Consider the following 17936-nt stretch of genomic DNA (forward strand, 5'->3'; position numbering starts at 1 on the left):
TTGTTGTTGTTGGTTGTTTTTGGGTTTTTTGTTGTTGTTTTTTTTTTTTTTTAAAACCACTGTCAGCTGCAATTGGAAGATAGACTAAAAGTCAATTCGGCTATAACAACTGTGAAGTTAGCTACGAAATAAAAGGCTTCTTGGGGAAATGGAAAGCCCTAGCTGTTGCCATGATAGACCCTCATCTTTTCATTTATGTTAAGTATCTTCTTTTTGGAAATTGCATACAAGGATATTAATATGCATCATATGAAGCATTCTACATGTAGCTATGTGACTTCATTTGCAGTCTTATCCATCTCATGAATGGAATGTACACGCCATGTGAAATGGGAAATACTGGTAACTAATGGGTATTTTTATAGAATAGCAATAGCAATATAAATAGGCACATAAAACTTTGCAGTGGTTACTGCTGCCTTTCAGCTATAGTGACTCACTGGGGTACACTTTCAAAGAGAAATGTGGGGTCCAGAAGTAAGCACACAAAATCTTTGTTTGTAGAGTTACCATGGTATTGCTTTTTTTTATTTTTCTCTGGAATGCTGTTTAACTTGCTTCATTGTGAAAATTCCTTTTTCCTCTTCAAGAAGAAAATATTCTTAATTTGCAGACTCTTATTTTCCACCTAATTTCAAGACTTGGTTTTCTATGGCCTTCTTCCTAAATCTCATATTTGAGTAGTTACTATAACTATTCAGAAATAAACAATGTCTGATTCCAGTGGTTTTGGGCGTTTTTTAACTTAGCTGGAGGTGGGGGGTGGAGAAGAGGAAAAAGGTACATTTTATATTTTTCCACATTAAATACTCAATACGTACATTACCTCAATTTGCAAAGAAATAGATATTGCTAAGAACATTTTCCTTTGATTCTAGTCCAAGATTGATAGAGCAGGGCAAGTTATTAGCAAGAAATGTATTGCACAATGATTTAAAATATTTACTTAAGAAATTCAATATCCCAAAATGTCATTCTTGTCTCTAGAAATGAGCATGACTCTTAGGATGAAACCTGCTGCTGTTCTCTGGTGTCATGTCCTGCATGCTGTGTACACAGAACCACCTGAAGGCATTTATACAGTCAGAATGATGAGAGAATGGATTGTGATAGGAAAATAATTATAAAAATCACTGTTGCAATCACCTTGTGTGAAACTGCTAACTACTTCTGGATGTACCATAAGAAAGGGGTTTTCTCGTGCCCTTAAGTGCATGACAGTAAAAATGTCACTTTAAGGGCGTTCTGCTCTTTATTGTGGCCAGCATATAACCCAATTAAATACTTGAGCTTCGATGGTCTGTCTTTGTGCCATCTCCTTTTATATATTTATATTAATTATTTCCTGTTACTTTTTTTTTTCTTTGCCATTTCCTTTCACTGTAGTTCCCTGGATGGTCGTGTAATTGCTTCTAGTGCAAAATTCCCTGTGTTGTTTTAAGGAGATTTTGTTTCAGTAGAAACTGATGAAAAGTGCTGGCTTGTACTTGAGTGCTCCTTAGTCATAAGCTCCGTTCAAAATAGGAATGGAGTACCACAGAAAATAGTAAGTGCAGGTTGCGTTTTCCAAAAAAGGCACAACTTCAAGGCCATAAGAAAAACAGTCCCTTTTCAACAGCTGTGACTTATTCATTTAATGAAGAGATGATCTGTGTTAGGAGAAGGTTGTGAGCTAAAGCTTGTTTCTGCTGATTATTTGACAGAGGCAGTGTGTTATGGATGAAGCTCTGCATAGGTGTGCATTTCTTGTTGGCCATCGCTCGCAATAGTTCTTTCATAGTCAGTTTTAGCACGAGTGATTGCTTTTTGTAGGAAACTGGAACAGGGTTGGCTGATGTGGGGTGTGTGAGGAAGTATGTATATATACGCATGTTATAGAGAAAGTATTCTGGTTGATACTTAGCTTTTGGAATTTGTTATCTGCAGATACCATAGTGCACAGCCACATTTTTAGATTTACTCTTTTAGGTGCTGAACTGGGACTTATAACAGTGCTTAAAATAGCTTGTTATTAACTGTTTTTATTTACCTATTTGTTTTCTTTGACATCTGCATGCTTAATTCTGTCAATCACAGCTCTCTTTGCATAAGCAACAATTTTCTATCAGGTGAAAGATGGTGTGCAACACTCAAATATATATTTTTAAAAATAACCATTTGAAAACAGCCTTAAAGGACATGTTCCATTAAATACCATTAATTTTACAAGAAAAAGCCACTCTCTTCTAACAGTAACAGCAGAATTCTGAAGGATCTGGGGCTGTGCAAAAGATTTTCTGGGAATTTCTTCTGTGTTCTGTTCATAGAAACATAAGTAGAAATAGCATAGTGGCTTAGACTTTAAACCTCGGAGTGACAGCAGGTATGCTGTTTACATGTTTAGTTGTGTATCTTGGAAAAAAAGGGCACAGATAAAAAAAAACTTCTGTCTCCTTTGGGCAAAAAATAAAGTATGTTTGTATTTTTCTCATAATAAAGACAGTCGGTGGTGATTTAGTTTATATAAAAACTCAAATGAGTGGCGAAGTGCTATTATGTGTTTACATGAATATCAAACTACCCATGCTAACTTTCTTTAGCTGAACAGTCGTCATCAAATCTAAAAGAGTTCCTCTAATAAGGAGCATTTCTGCTTCATTTTAAAATTGGAAAAAAAGATTGTAGGTATTTTGAAATTTCCATAGAGATAAAAAGCTCAAGGTAGCAGCTGAAATTTGTTAAAAGAAAAATAATAGAAAATTCAGATTGTGTTGAAGTGCCTTCAACATTACAGCTGCATTTGTAATGTAGTTGTTGCTATTAAAGTTGGCCTCTTTTTGACACATGATATCTTTTGACATGACATGAAATTTTAGGCATCTGAAAATAGGTGAAAATTGTGACTATTTTTGTGACTGCTCATCATGTGCTTATTTATGTTTACAAGCCCTTTCCATTACAATTAATATGTGTTTAAAAAAACCCATGTTTTTGTTAACAAGAATACTTGAGAAAAAGGAGTGAAAGTTCTGTGAATGTATTGCAAATAAATGCTACGTGAGAATATTTTAAACTCTCTGCTTTTAATAAGTTCTACGTTTTAAGCTCACGTGGAAGAATTAGAGCGGAAGGGATGTGTTAAAATTGTATGTGCTATTATAACTGGTATTTTTTCAGGAGGAAAAAAATTGCAATTAAAAAGGAATGAGAGATTAGATTAAAAATATTTGTAAACTGAAATTGTAACTGGTTTTATTTTAACTTAATTCACTGCCTGTTGCATTCACTTTTAAGGAGCATATTACATGGATAGTACTGGAATAATGCTGTTGTTGCTACAAGTAACTTTTTAACACAACAATAATACAGACACTCTGTGCTTGACTGGCACACGCTGATTCTGTGATTCTTCCTCTACACGTAGCTGTAAATAGGGAGATACATCTGCAAGCAGATGATGAAGATGTAGCTGGGTGTTAATTAGGAGGAAAACAGCCTCCTGGTATGGGGACATTTTAGGTGATCCGTGTGATGCAAGAATGAAACAAGTGAATGGGGCTCATGCAGTGGTATTCATGCAAGATTGTACATGGTTTCTCACTTTTGAGGAGTAGTAATTATTATTTGTTTTACTTAAAAACTTTCACTTTTTGATAAATTATTAAAGAAAACAGATCTTAATATTTAGTAATGGTATTTCATTTTTATAATAAATATTATCTGGCGGTACTTACTGTTTACTTATTAGGGACTTTCCAGTGTTGGCCTTTGGAACCTATTAATCTTGAATGATATGGATTAGAACAAAACTGTGTCCCTTACTTGGTACCAGTGTAGCTCATGATGTCTCATCTCTGAGTTGCTTAGTTTCTTTAGCGTGGTGTGAGATGCTGGAGTTTGATGTTGGCTGCATAAGTTCCTTTGAACCTGCAGTCCGAAGAAACCTCTGTTAGCTGATGATGAAGACTTCTGTCATTTAGCTTGTGAGCCGGTATGGATTCCTACCATGTTGTCAGATCAGCAGAGAGGTGTCTGGACATGACCTGGCATGTTGTTGCCTGTGCCATGAGACCTGTTGAATATCAGGGCCCCAAGTGCACAGGAGGCCTCTAAGGGCCTAAATTGCCCTGAGCAACCTCACCTAGGTCTCACACTCCAAACTCACCCATTTAACCTCAGGTCCAGGCCCCAGGTGTTGTCCAAACTATGCTGTAGGTACCCCTGTCTCCTGCAGTCTTCTAGAGAATTCATGGCTGGTTTCCTGCCTTCCCCTGGAGAGGGCTGCAGCTGTGTAGGGTTAACAGGAACCCCCAGGCATTCACTGTGCCCAGATGAGTGCCCCTATGGAGAGAGGTAGGAAGGAAGCAAGAAGTCTGAGGGACAGCAGAGTTGGGCATTCATCATCTCTGTGCTAGGCGATTTCTTGGGGCAGCTATCTACTTGGTGCAGTCTACTCCCCTATAAAGCAGTTACATAACTCTTCTCTTGCTTCCCATACGCATTTTGCTAGGTTGGTTGCTTTTTTTGTGTATGTGCTTTTGCTTTTTGTCTGTTTTTTTCTAAGCTACCATTTGCACTCTTGGATAATTACAGGACCTGGGTAGCTACCACCAAAGGCTACAATTGAATTTAAGGAGAAAAATATGTTCAGGCTCCTACGTTGCAGATGGTCATGCTGGGCTGCTGAAGGCCTCTGTGGCATTATGTGGGCTATTCTAGTATGAAAGCCAAACATTGTTACTGATTTGAGACCTAAATGATTATTTAAATTTAGACTGAAGAAGAGATTAATTTCTCTTTAAAGTACGCTGTCAGAATTAGTGCAGGTTCATCCTTTTCTCTCTCTGGTGTGCCTTCTTGTTGGAGAAGACCATCTGTTTGTCAAAGGAAGTCATAAAATAATACTTGACATGAGATTTGCACTGAAATCCTGACTTCTAGTAACTGTAGTTATGAAAAAACTTGTCTATAATGTAGCTAATTCATTTATATTTTAATTTCAATCCATCAGTGTCAGATAAAATAAGTTATTTTTTCTTCTGTTCCTGGGTGGCACCTATAATAGCTTAATGTTGTCTGCATAGTAAAATGGTAAGTTTTGAAGTCCTGCTGTTAGCCAGGGGCTGTTTTTGTTGACAAGGGCTGCCCAGATGAAATATGTTTTTAGAAATAATTAAACTTTATATTTCTGTAGTTAATGATTGTATTTCATTTCTTTAAAATGATTTGCCTATCAGAGTTGTTGGAAGCCATATGTGAAGGGAATATGGATTAAGGATAAAGCAAAAGCAGATAAAGAAATTCTGTTTGGGTATGAGGACAGCGATGAGAGTTGAGAAGAAACAGATTCTTTTGGCTAATCCGATTGAGACAGTTTCCTTTGTATGTTGCAAAATTGGTAAAATACATGGAAAATTAACAAAGCAATTGTGTGCTGTTCCAGGTCTTCTAATTTGACTCATCCCATTAAATCACTGATCGAACTATTCTTTCAAAAAGTATATATTTACCCCATTTCTATATTTGCCGAGGTTGATTACCAACCTTTGAAAATACGTGGCTCAGATCCATAGTTTTATAAGACACCCCTAGATATTATCTTAAACACTTCTTAAGGAGTTTCTATAATGCAGGCTTTCTGTGACTTTCTGAAAATATGGCTCTTAATGTCAGGGAGGTGCTTTTAGAAGAATCCATGTTGTCTGCTTTTAGCAGGAGTCAAACATCAGAAAACAGTTTCCCTTGCATGGTCTTAAGATGATGATCTAGGCTTAAATCATGACATCATACTGTTTTCCATAGTGGTTTGTATGATGATTTCTTTTAAGTAAATTTAATTTCAGGCTGCTATTTTACTAACCTTCGTGCTTTTATATTTTTTAACTGCTTTGTTAGGTGTGGATTTCCTAAATCTATTGTTCATCTGGGTCTGCTGGCCCTGCCAAATAGCAACAGAGACACATAGTGAAGTGCTTTTGCCTGTATGAAACAGCAGGATACTAAGTCAGGTTTCTGGAAACGAAAGTCTTCAGAGCTTATATAAAGAGTAAGAGCTACTTACTCTTTAAGTAATATCTTCATATCTTGAAACTAATTTTGCCTTGAGGTACACCAAATACTATGCTATATATTTCTTCATAGCCTCCCAGCTAAAAGGTGACAAAAATATATATAGTTCATGGCCCATTATCTGTATAAGCCTGTCTTTTAAATGTTTTCTTATATAGCAAAATGAAAATTGACCCTTTTATTGCCACATAAATGGCAGCTATAATTAACTATTTCTGGAACATAACCCTGCTTAAAACTCCCATTTGAACTCCAATTATTTTCACAAATCAAGACTTTTCTCCGCAAAATGACGTACTTTCCATTGACTTCATTATCAGCCTAGACACCTTTGAAGATGTAGACCCAAGTGTTTTTCTCATTTGCAAAACTGCTTGGGCGTATTTGAAACAACCTGTTCATTTTGGGCTAAGCTGCATATGATTTAGGCCTTCAGCAGTTTGCAAGCAGTCATGAATAAACAGGCGTGAAGTGATAAACAAGGAAACAAAAGAATCCTGCCTTGTTTCATGTCTGCTATTGGCAGAAGAAAGGAATGTGTTGTAACCATGTCCTCCTTTAGATAAAAAAAAGAAAATATGACAGCGACATCACACATTAATTCAAGAACTTTTAATCGGTGAAATAGTTTTCGTTCTATTGCTTCAGACTCAGGTGTTTTCTTCATAATGTCAAAGGCTTTACACAATTTTATTTTTATAAAATATTCAATGACAAATCCTTTAATCTGAAAGCTTGATTTATTGAGGACTGTTTATTCCCTTTCATTAATTTGCACTATGCAAACCCAGAGGCTCTGAATTGTGTTTTACAAGAGAAAAGTGAAGTATATCTTTATCTTTTGGTATGCTGAGCGGCTTTTATTCCCTTGTCTCTTTACTGAAAGTAATGCAGCTATTCTTGCTATAAAATGTCCTTGTGTTACTATGAAGCAAGTATGTGGCAAGCAGCTTTGTTCTGAGGTGCTGAAAGTGTGATTTGTTTTCAGTAACTGGCTAATTTGGCTGTGAGTGTGCTAAAGCTCTTCATATAGATAGGGTTAACCTAAAAAAAGGATATGATTAATTCAGAGTAAGCAAAGACTGTTTTCTGCGCAGCCTGAAGATAAGCACAGCTGATAGCAAGACTTAAGAGAGACAGACCCATAGGTATTCAGTGTGTCATACCATGGTCTCTCGGCCACCCTGGGCAGTGCAGCCACCTCCTTTCCTTTCTGTGGAAGAGGAGAGATCTGGTGCTCATTTGGGTCTCCCTCTGAGATGGACTCAGGACTGTGTCAGGGCACACACCTTGTGTGGGTGTAGAAGGACTAAAAGTTGGCTTTGATTTTGATTTCTATTCCACCAAGGAACAGTAAAGTTGGTAATTTCTTCAATATTCAGACAAGCACCTCTCAAATGTTTTTCTACACTGTTGTCTTCATGAATGAGAGGAGCTTATTGTAAAAACCTGCAAGACAACTGTTACTCTCCTTTAGGTTGGCAAAGAAATTTTACAGTGCCATGGCAGTCTGAAAAAAACATCAGCAGAAACAGAGCTTAATTGTTGAGAGTGTGATTCTATAGTGGGGTGCTGTTTCTCATCCCATTTGTCAGGACTTTATCTTCTTTCCCTCTTAATACGCTCCGCAGACTAAAATCCACGTCACTAGTTGAATTCCATTATTAAATGACATATTCCTTCTAGCTCAAAATGCCAAATTTTCAAGAATCTTCCTCTAAAAAAGTACCCCCAATTCTATCATCAAATAGGAGATTACCTGCTGTGTAGCTGAACCTATAGCTATGCCAGAAATAAAGATATTTTGGTAAATGGACACAGATTGACTGTGCTGTAAAGAAGGTGTGCCAAATACATATTTTCTCAGTTATTTCCATCCAAATTAAAAAAAAAAAAAGTATTTTCAGATTCATTCAGCTGTCCATTTATAGTGGTCATTTTTGCAAGTAAAGAACCCAATGAAAGTTTCTTGGTTAGAAAATTGTTTGATTTTATTCCTTTAGGTCAGAAAGAATATAGAATCTTCTCTTCCAAAAGGTAAAATAAGTGTCCTCTCTGTTTCCTGGTCTGCTTTTTATGTACTGTTGGCAAAACAAAAGCATGTGGAATAATCATTTTTTCTGTCAAACATCAAATCATCAGTCTTAGCTATATCGTGCACATAAATTTGAGAATAGCTAATTAATCCATCTGATCTTTGCGTTCCCTGAAAATAAACGTTAGTTTCCATTCCGTTACCCACTGTTTTGTTTCTACAGTTTCAAGAGTCAAACCTCAGAATCTGATGATTCAATTTAATTAGACCTAGGTTTGGGGCTGGGCTGTTTGGGTTTTTTTGTTTGTTTTCCCCCATTTCAATGTATGTTTCTTCTGTGTGTGCTCCATATTATTAAACTATGTTAAACAATCAAAACTGCAGTGAATGTTTCTATTTAGAAAAGTCAATAACCTAAGTGGCTTTGTCTACACCCACTGTAAGCTTCTTTTCTTTATCTAGTTTTGTGGGGAGAAATACCTACATTGTGTCTAGAAATGATTTTCAAATACTGTGCTATTCACTAGATACTTAGGGACAGTACATTTAGAACTAGAGTGGATAATGTGTATATTGCTATCTGCTTCTGGCACTATCCATTCACTCAGTGATCATGGCAGGAAATAGCTTCAATAGTGAAAACCAGGATTTTGTAAAATACTTAAAGAGGAAGAAAGAAGAATGACACTTTCCTTGCAATTTCAGAATCAGTTTTGTCTTGTACATACAGCAAGGGAGTGAGTTTTATAAACTGAAAAATGTTTTACTCTAAAAATGAGGCAACATGAGAATGAAGTGGCTGAAGGTTTTGTAGTTTCAGCTTGTGTTATTTACTGTTACCTGTTTGTCTGAAAATATGTATTATTTAACTTAAAGAATAAATAACAAATAAGAATAAGGTCTATAAATAGAGATGGCTATTTTAAATATCTCGTCTACCTTTTTCTCCAATATTAAAATCTATTTTACTTTGGAAAGTCCTACAGCACTATGCTTTCCAAATGTTTCTTTATTAGGAATACCTTTTAAATACACTATTGACGCTATCTCATTCCTTCAATAGCCTTTCCAAATAAAAACAAACAGTCATTTCTAACATTTTTACATATGATGATCAAGATCAAGAGAGAAGATTTCAATAGATGGTTCTGTGAGTGCTGTGTATTGTGACTTCAGGATAGTTCCTTTAATTTTTTATCTTCTGGTCTTCCTTCCTACTGTTTCTCTGTTTAGACTGTAAAAACTTCAAGGACAGACCAATCCTGGTATGCATTTGTTCGGTTTCTGACATGCTGAAACAATTTTCGTTGCAGTCTGTAAATTTGTCTGTAATCAACTAATTTAAATGCACAACACCTTTCCCCCTGCCCCCCCCAATCCCAATTAAATATAAATAAGGTAAATGTAAATAGATATTTCATCTCAAGAATCTGGCCTCGTTACGGATTTGATGTGACTACTGAAGATAAACATTTCCTTTTAATTTAAAGTACATGGCCAACCGACCTAACATTTTTTCATACAAATTCTGTCCTCCTGCTTTTACCATTCGTAGAAGTATGTTTACTCCACCAGTGTGTTTATTTCTGTACACTCAAGTGTCCCCAAAACACTAAAATATAGTTTGACATGCTAGTGATGTGACCTTTTGTCACCTTTTTTCAGATCAAAGGAGAAGGCTGGTAGGTTTTTGTCTCTGATTTGTGGTAAGGTGTCTTAGGGGAATGGTCCCACTGCTCTCAGGAGGTTAGTGTGTTGTAGTTTTGGGTGGTGACCCTTCTCATTTTTTTCTGCACTCAGTAACATTGAGAAACATCAAACACATGATGTGATTAAAAATCAGAAGGGGGCTGTGGTATTCCTGTTAGTTTTCTTGGAGACTTTCTCTTTTACCATCTCTATTCCCACTTTTTCTTCTGCTCAACCGCATGTTTGTCTCTTACAATGTAGTGTGGTGCCTAGCAAGGCTCCCAAACTGCAGGAGGTAAAATACTGGACCACCAATTGAAAAATAATTCACAGATGTCTCAAGAGAAGAGGTTTCTAACATACATATGCCAACAGCTAAATAAAGCTTGTTTGGCTTTGTACCAAACTTTTTAACTTTCTGTAATTCGTTGACAATTTTTTGTATGGCCCTTTGTGAATTTCAGACAAAAATTTGGTAGCAGACTACCGTGTTTCAGTAATCTCCCTTTAACTCTACTGTTCACTCAATATGCAACTGTTTTACTACATCTTATCTAAAAACAAGCCTAAATCTAAGGCTTTACATCAGTGTGTGAGATTTATGATACCACGTTTGTCACAGTATCACTAAGGGTGCTGCTGTGGCTCGCACTAAACAACGTAGGAAAAAGTCTCTGCAGAAGTGACCATCCCTTATGTAGACAAAAGGTGGGGACAATGAATTATTAAGTACTGTATTTCTTTGAGAGAAAATAAATCAGCCCAGGGTCTCATTGAAAAATATGGGCAAAGTTAGGTGAGTAAACCCTCAGCCTATATATGTAACTGAAGATCTGATTTTTGTGCTTTCTGCCTCTATCTCAAATCTAATAGAATATTTTGCAATGGGGTGTGAACTTTGTTATCCAGAGACGATGATAAAAAAAGTGCATGTTGACTCTTTCAACTTTGCCTTGATATCTCGCTCCCACTGAATGCAGAAACACCACCACTTGTTTCTTCCTCTGTGAGAACCAATGTGTTGCTAAAGGAAGTTTTATGCAAAATGTGAATTTTTTCAAACTTAATAATGGCAGATTATTTTCTTCAGTACAAGCCGGAGCTCAGAAGGTATTCCTCTCTTCCTTTTCCAGTCTTGTTTCAGTGTCCAGTGATAATAATAGTAGAATCTTCTTACTGGTGGGGTTTTTTTGGTGTGTGGGGGTTGTTTTTTTTTTTTTGGATTTATATCTAAATTAGCCAAGAACTGTCAGGTACATAAGCAGAAGCTGCTGCTAAGCAACAAAGCTGCGTTACCTGGAGAATATTATTACATTGCACTGAATACTGACAGAGCTGGCAAATGGTGTCAAAGGAAGAGGATCAATCACCATTCTGTTACAAACCTATAAATACAGATGGTAACAGGGATTAGCAGTCTAGAGGTTTTCTGGCTTAATAATTTACAGCCTGTGTCTTTTCAAAACATGCATTTCAGTTGAAGTCTGACTCATCATAGCCCTTTAAAGAAATCTACAGACTAGCAATTTTGAAGAATACCGATACAATCTATCAGGCTATGAACATTTAGTTCAGTTTCTACAGTGTTAAGAAAATTCTTTAGAAAAGCCAAACTTGTAAATGGTGCAATTGCCTAAAAGCTATATTTAAAGTCTTTTTAGTTTAGTACCCAGTGATGTATAGGTCAAAAATAAAGACTATTTGCAATGATAAAATTATCCAGCTGTGGATAGCTGGATATTATTCCACAGTAGATGGAATATCGCTGAAGAGGAAAACTGAAAATATATTTTTCTGAGATTGATTCAACAAGCTTAGATCTGGTAACAGGCCATTTTATGCATTTCAATATATACTGCTTTGTAACATGTCTTATGCGTTTTTCTCTTTATATAGGAGATTTCTTAGCTGTATGATGTTGGCCTGGATAAACCTCAAATCCGTGTCTTTGCTTTCATGAATGCCTCTGTGTTTTTAGGAACAAGTTAAAATGATGGAGATTCTACTTCCCCTTTCTGCAGCCTGGTGTGTTCTGCTGGCTCATTGTCCATAATGTCCCCCAAAATAATAATCATAATCTCTCAGTTAAATGTCTTGCTGCAGTCTAATTCTGTTTCTTTTTGGCCTTTTCCCCAAGGACATAGGGAACAAATTATTTACTTCCTCCTGGAAGCACCCTTTAACGTGTTGGCTCAGTCATGATGTGAAAGGAAGATACACAGAAAGTTGAAGCAGAGTTGAACAGCACAACACAACTGTGTTAAATATTAAATAAATTAATACATACTTAAAATTACTTCCCTATGCCGTTTCATGCATAGCCAGTGCTCAGTGAAGGACACCTCATTCTGATTGTGCTGCGTAAGATACAGAGACAACCAGTACTACACCTATGTAAAAATTTATATCCTGTTTTTCAGAAAAAACTTAGTGTCCTTCTACTTAGTGCATTTTACTGCTGCAGAATGAGCTGTTGAGCCAGAAGGTCCATCAATGTGTCCTGCATTTTCTTTCAGAGGACTAGCTCTTCACATCTGGCTACCGCTGCCAATACATGTGGGAATGTGCTTCCCAAGCGTGCAGGGCCTGGAGCCAAACCTCCTCTCTGCTGCTGCATGCCTCAAGCCACTCTAGGTGCTCTCCAACCCAATCTGCAAAGGCATTCAACCAAATATAAACTTCTTCATATAAATGAGTGCTAGGAGAACAGAACAAGCCCACCCATGAGTGCTGTGTTTTCACACGTCTGTCACTGTTATTGTAACATTGTAATGGAGTTTTGTGCATAAGGTGTCCTGCAAGTATCAGGCATTAGTCTGTGCCTCAGCAATGGCAGCCAAGTTGTAATTTAACTGATACACCTTTTTGACTTTCCAAAGTCAAATTCCAATTCCAAAGTAAATGGCTTTCTCACATCACTCATTCAAATATACAACCAGTTTGTCAAGTAGGTGCTACTTTTCTGCCTAATGGCACAAAAAGGACATAAAATGCCTCTTACTCATACCACCGCTCTTTATGTGCTTCTCTCAGCATGCCCAATGGTGTCTCCTGGCTTCCCCTTATCCCTCTTGTGAATCAAACTCACAGTTAGTCTCCGCACATCCTTATGACTAGCTGAAAAGGAGATGAGAAAGAATAATATTCATTATAAGCAGATCATACAGCAATTAGACTTCCTTTGACCATGCAGCCAAATCTATCAGTGTACTAATTTTCCAGTGGGAGCTGATGTAAATTCTTCTGGTCTAAATGAACTGGCCTTGAAATAATTGGTTTCAAAGCATTTTAATATGAAGTGCTGCCAAATAGAACTGGGTTATGAGACTCTGTTTTCATAAACAAAACTGGGAATTATTAGTCTGGCCCTCAGTCTTAAAAATATTCTGTAACATTGGGCTGAGCAGTCCCCTTTACAGGTCAACTAAACAAAGAATCCCTTTGCTGTATGGTTCGTCTTCCCCAACTGCATTTGTTTCCTGTCATAATAACTTTGTTTAATTTGATTAAGTAGAGTTAGCTCACTCAAGCAGATGTGCTGATGAAGTCTATTTAAAAAAGGGCAGTGTGAAGTAAAGCCTCTGTGTAATTGCAACCATTGTAGTTGTATTTACTCGAAGTCTTGACCACTTTGAATTCAGTCCTCTAATCGGGTCTAAAATCTCCTTCTTTATGCTGCTTCTTTGTGTTTGACATCACTGGCAGCCATTGATAAAAACAGTGTAGACTTGACAGAGTCTTGAAAACTAGGTGAAAAGGCGCAATGGTTTATAAGAGGACTCTAGAAAGATTTTTTTTTTTTTTTTGACGTTAAGCAGGGATTTGGGTCGAACTCAACTGTTTTTCCTGTCAACTATTAAATAAAAGTCATTCACCATCAAAAAAAATCGTTGTTACCATCTTCATCATGAAAGCATTCCCAAGATTTTTTTTCCAACCGTTATCGCATTTTCTTGGTGTGGAGCACTAGGTATTTGAACTGATTTGTTTTTCTTAGGGTGAGGAACTGGATCTTTTTTGATTGCATTTGTACCGTGACAGCCTGACAATCCCACAGGGGGGTTCTAGCCCACAGCATGGGCTCTTAGGCAGAGCACAGTACAATGCAGGAGGTGAATGAACTGTGTGCACATATACTACATCTAAACTTTCAGATATTGCCCTGTGTGTAGGGGTGGATCACTCTTCCCAAAATACTATCAAGTAGGAAGAGAAGAACATCTTGCTACATTGAATTCCTGCTTGCTATACTTAGCTGTCTCTGATGTGGTATTTCACCGTTGTAAAACTCGTCATACAATTGGGTTCAAAGGATCAGGTGTTTTCCTGATTTAAATGCAGGATTATTTTAAGAAGTTTCTGCATGTGATACTTGCTTTACAACCTTGGCATTTATCCTCCATAAGGAGAATGCACTGTATTGTGAGTTTAGGGCAAACACTAAAAGTCTTGGTTTTATCTTTTCATTATAGGCTTGTTGAAATGTTTTTTAAGTGAGCTCTGCATCTTTATATGGTAGTACACTACAAAGTATGGATTCTCAGAGCTCAAGCTTTCTTACAAAGTTATGTTTCCTGAGGAGTAGAGATTTTCATCTTCTTGTAGGTGATCTTTGGCTGATACATCTTCCTTACCACCTGAGTAAACTTCAGTCTCTTAAACTAAGCTGCTCTTAAACCTTGCTTCTACTTCCTTTATTTTTGAAGAAGAGTAGCTACTGTGATAAGCTGATTGAAGAAGTTTTTTATGGTATATGTCTGAGTGCATGGCAGAAGATAACATTTTCATTAGACAGAGGTGTACACAGCTTTTATATGGGGAGCTGTTCATTACCTTGGTCAAACAGCAGAGTTGGTAGTAGATGAGAGTTGGAACAAGACCCGAGTGATCCAGCTCGCTGTCCAGTTTTCACTTTCAAGTATTTACAGCTTCAGAGAGAAAATAGATTAGGATATGCATCAAAAATGGAACAGGAAGTCTCCAAGGTAGTATACACAGTTGTCAAACCTTTGCTTTTGTTCGCTACAAAACTTGGCAACTTGGCAGAGCTTTTGTGAGATATGCTCATAGTTTTTACCCTAAGAAGGAGAGAGAGGGAACACATACCGTTACAAGGCTGCTTCCAATGCTTATATTTTATACTCAGTCTATGGCCACATCATGTGGGGTCTAGGCTGGAGAAGGCAGGTGTACAATGTTTGAAGAGTTTCGGATTCATCTTTGGTAGGAAAGTGATATACCCCACTGTGGCTGTGCTAAGCAGATTTCCACCTGTTATAAGTCTATGAGCTGTACTGATTGGTAGTGTAACAACATTACTATAAATTAGGATATTCCCAGCATTGACTATTGTTCATTGACTAGACCTATATCCATTATGTGTGCACCAGAAGCAATGGCTTTTCTACATAAACTGAAAATTGTTACTACTTTTTCGTCTATGTACATGTTCTAGTGTGGCTTTAGTATAGCACTATGAGAAAAATAGGTGTCAGCTGCAACGGTGTCTGGAAAGAGAGGAAGCTAAATATTTAAGCAGCGTAAGTAGGCATAATTATTTGAAATATATGGGAAAATGCTGAATTTATACAAACTCAGGTTCTAGCCTGTCAAACTTTATCCTTCAAAAACAGTAGAAAGTTTTCAAATAACTGTGGCTATAAAGTTCATGATGCTGCTATTTAACTGAGTTCCCCCCTCTTTAAGTGGACCATAAAAACAATAGTTGGCATTTCTCTGTCCCTTTATTCAAGGACTTCTATGCATACATACAGGTCAAGGATATACATAAGATACAGGTATTTCTGCTCTTTCTATTGTACTTTGTAAGGATTTTCTTGCATTTCATTTTGATTTCTGACCTTTTTCAGAGACACTGGTTTATGTTGTGATTGTGATTCTGATAGACGGTGACATTTTCTGAATTTCCTGGTGGGGTCACGGAAGGGACACTTTCTTTAAGTAAATATTTAATCTTATTATTTTTTTCTTGCTGTTATTGGTCCTACAGTACGCTCTTCAGATGGGCATTATAGGGAGCGGCTTCCAAGCATGAAGAAATGTTCCAAAACTATCAAAATAATTCTCTTTTCAGATGGATTAACATCATAGCTTTCCAGTGTCAAGTTTTTAATGGATGGTCACATGAACAGTACTTCATCTAGTAATTTATTCAGGCTAGTGTCTGTTTACAATCTGAGGATGATGTCCAACAAGACTACTTCATCCTTCTTTGTCTTTTACAAATTATTCAATATATACTGCATGGACAGGTCTATGCATTAGGCTATCATCATATTAGCACTGGTGTTCTGAATCACTACTGCAAGGTTTTCAGTATTTTTAAATGAACACAAAACATATTCAGTACTGCAGACTTCTGTAACCTTGGAAACTGTGATATATGTTCGTTTTAGAGACAATTGATTTATTACATCAGTGTCTAAATGTTTTGGATAGAAAGTAGATTACACTTTCATTTGTTAAAATGTATTTATATGACTTATCTGCTGTTGCTATCACTCTTAATCTATTACTAATGGTAGTAGTACATTTAATGAATACTTCCCTGTTTTGTAGCACTTAAGAACTTCATTGAGGAGTGAAACACAAAGTCTTGGATTATATTTAGAAAGGAAGTCTTTGCTTTGGAGAGATCATGCTCAAAGGCCTAGTGGAGACAGGTAAAGTTGTTACTTGCTAAATAGGGTAGATTTCAGAGGGCTTTATAAGAAGGGTTCCATTTATAGTCAGCTCATGGGAGGATTAAAACAGTTTCGAGAAGGCTGTAGTAAGTAACTAAATAGAAAGATAAATTAGGAATTTATTTTCCTTTTTTTGTTTGAAATTACAGGTATTATTATTGCATAACATTGATTACACTATTCTAGAGTGCATACTTTCAACCTTATTTAATTATTGACGTTAAGTTTTAGCATTTATTTCAAATGGATATGTGTGAAAAATCACTAAACTTTTGGAGGAATGCCCTCATCTTTCAGTGTTACTGGTAGTTAGGTATATTCAGCAAGACATGATAATTCTATGTGTAGACAAATAATAATGATGATAAAAAATCTAATTAGCTCTCTTTCTCTCTGTTTTGAAACAAGAGTAAAATATATTTATGGCTTTCCTTAGCTGTAATAATGTGTGTATATCAGAGACAGAATGTCATCATACTGCTCGTTAGCACATAGGGAGCCACACTCCTTGAAAATGCCAACACTGTTTTTTCCACTGTGCTATCTGACTTAACCTCTATTTCACAGCTACATATGGCTGCTGGCAAGCGACCGAACTTTATCAGGAACAGTAAAAGCAGCTATGTGGGAAGACTGGGGTCTTTTAAAACAGTTTAAGAGTTATTTTATAGAGGTTTTGCAAAGCGAGTGTGAACTTGATAAATACTAGCAGAATACAGTTGTCACTATATGTACATTTGTAGTACACGTGCTTTGCTGTTCACTCCCTTAACACCATGTTTTCAAAGGGGGTATTTTGCTGTTGTCTCTAGTGAAGGCAGAGTTGGACAATGAGTGTGTATACAAATGCTTTTGACAAATAACTCGTGTTTAATTCCTCTGGAACTTTTACTGAAAAGTGTCCCTGATACTATCAGCAAACTTCTTTCAGATTTTTGGGGTATGTCAGTTCTTCCACACAACAGATTTGATTTGATTTTTTTCTTCACACTGTACTGAAAATAAAGCATTTTGTATATTTTCTTGCAATAGAATTGTGTCAGAACAGATGCTCTCAATTCAGAAGCCTTGATTTTTCTCTTCTTCTTCAAAAGTTTCAAAAGATTTCTAAAACTTCTCTACCAAAAAAGCATTGTAGGAAAACAAATGTTTCCATTACAGTTTTGGTTTAAAGGAAAGGCCGTAGCACCACCTTCTATGAATTTTGCAAACCATTTAAAAGCTTTGCCTGGAACAAGAGCTTACTTCTTGTAAAGACTTAAATCACTATGACACAAATAGAACTTTCTCCAGTAAAGATAATGCCAAAATTCATATAGGAAAGGGGGGGGAAAAAAATCTCAATAAATAATAGTAAAATGAAAATCAGTTATCACAAAGTAAGAAGGTAAGGCTTAGTAGTGGGATATTTTTTTATTCAGTTCAATATTATTCAAATTATTTATTGACTTCACATCAAA

Source organism: Nyctibius grandis, chromosome 8 (genome assembly GCF_013368605.1).
Source record: "Nyctibius grandis isolate bNycGra1 chromosome 8, bNycGra1.pri, whole genome shotgun sequence".
NCBI classification, from domain to species: domain Eukaryota; kingdom Metazoa; phylum Chordata; class Aves; order Nyctibiiformes; family Nyctibiidae; genus Nyctibius; species Nyctibius grandis.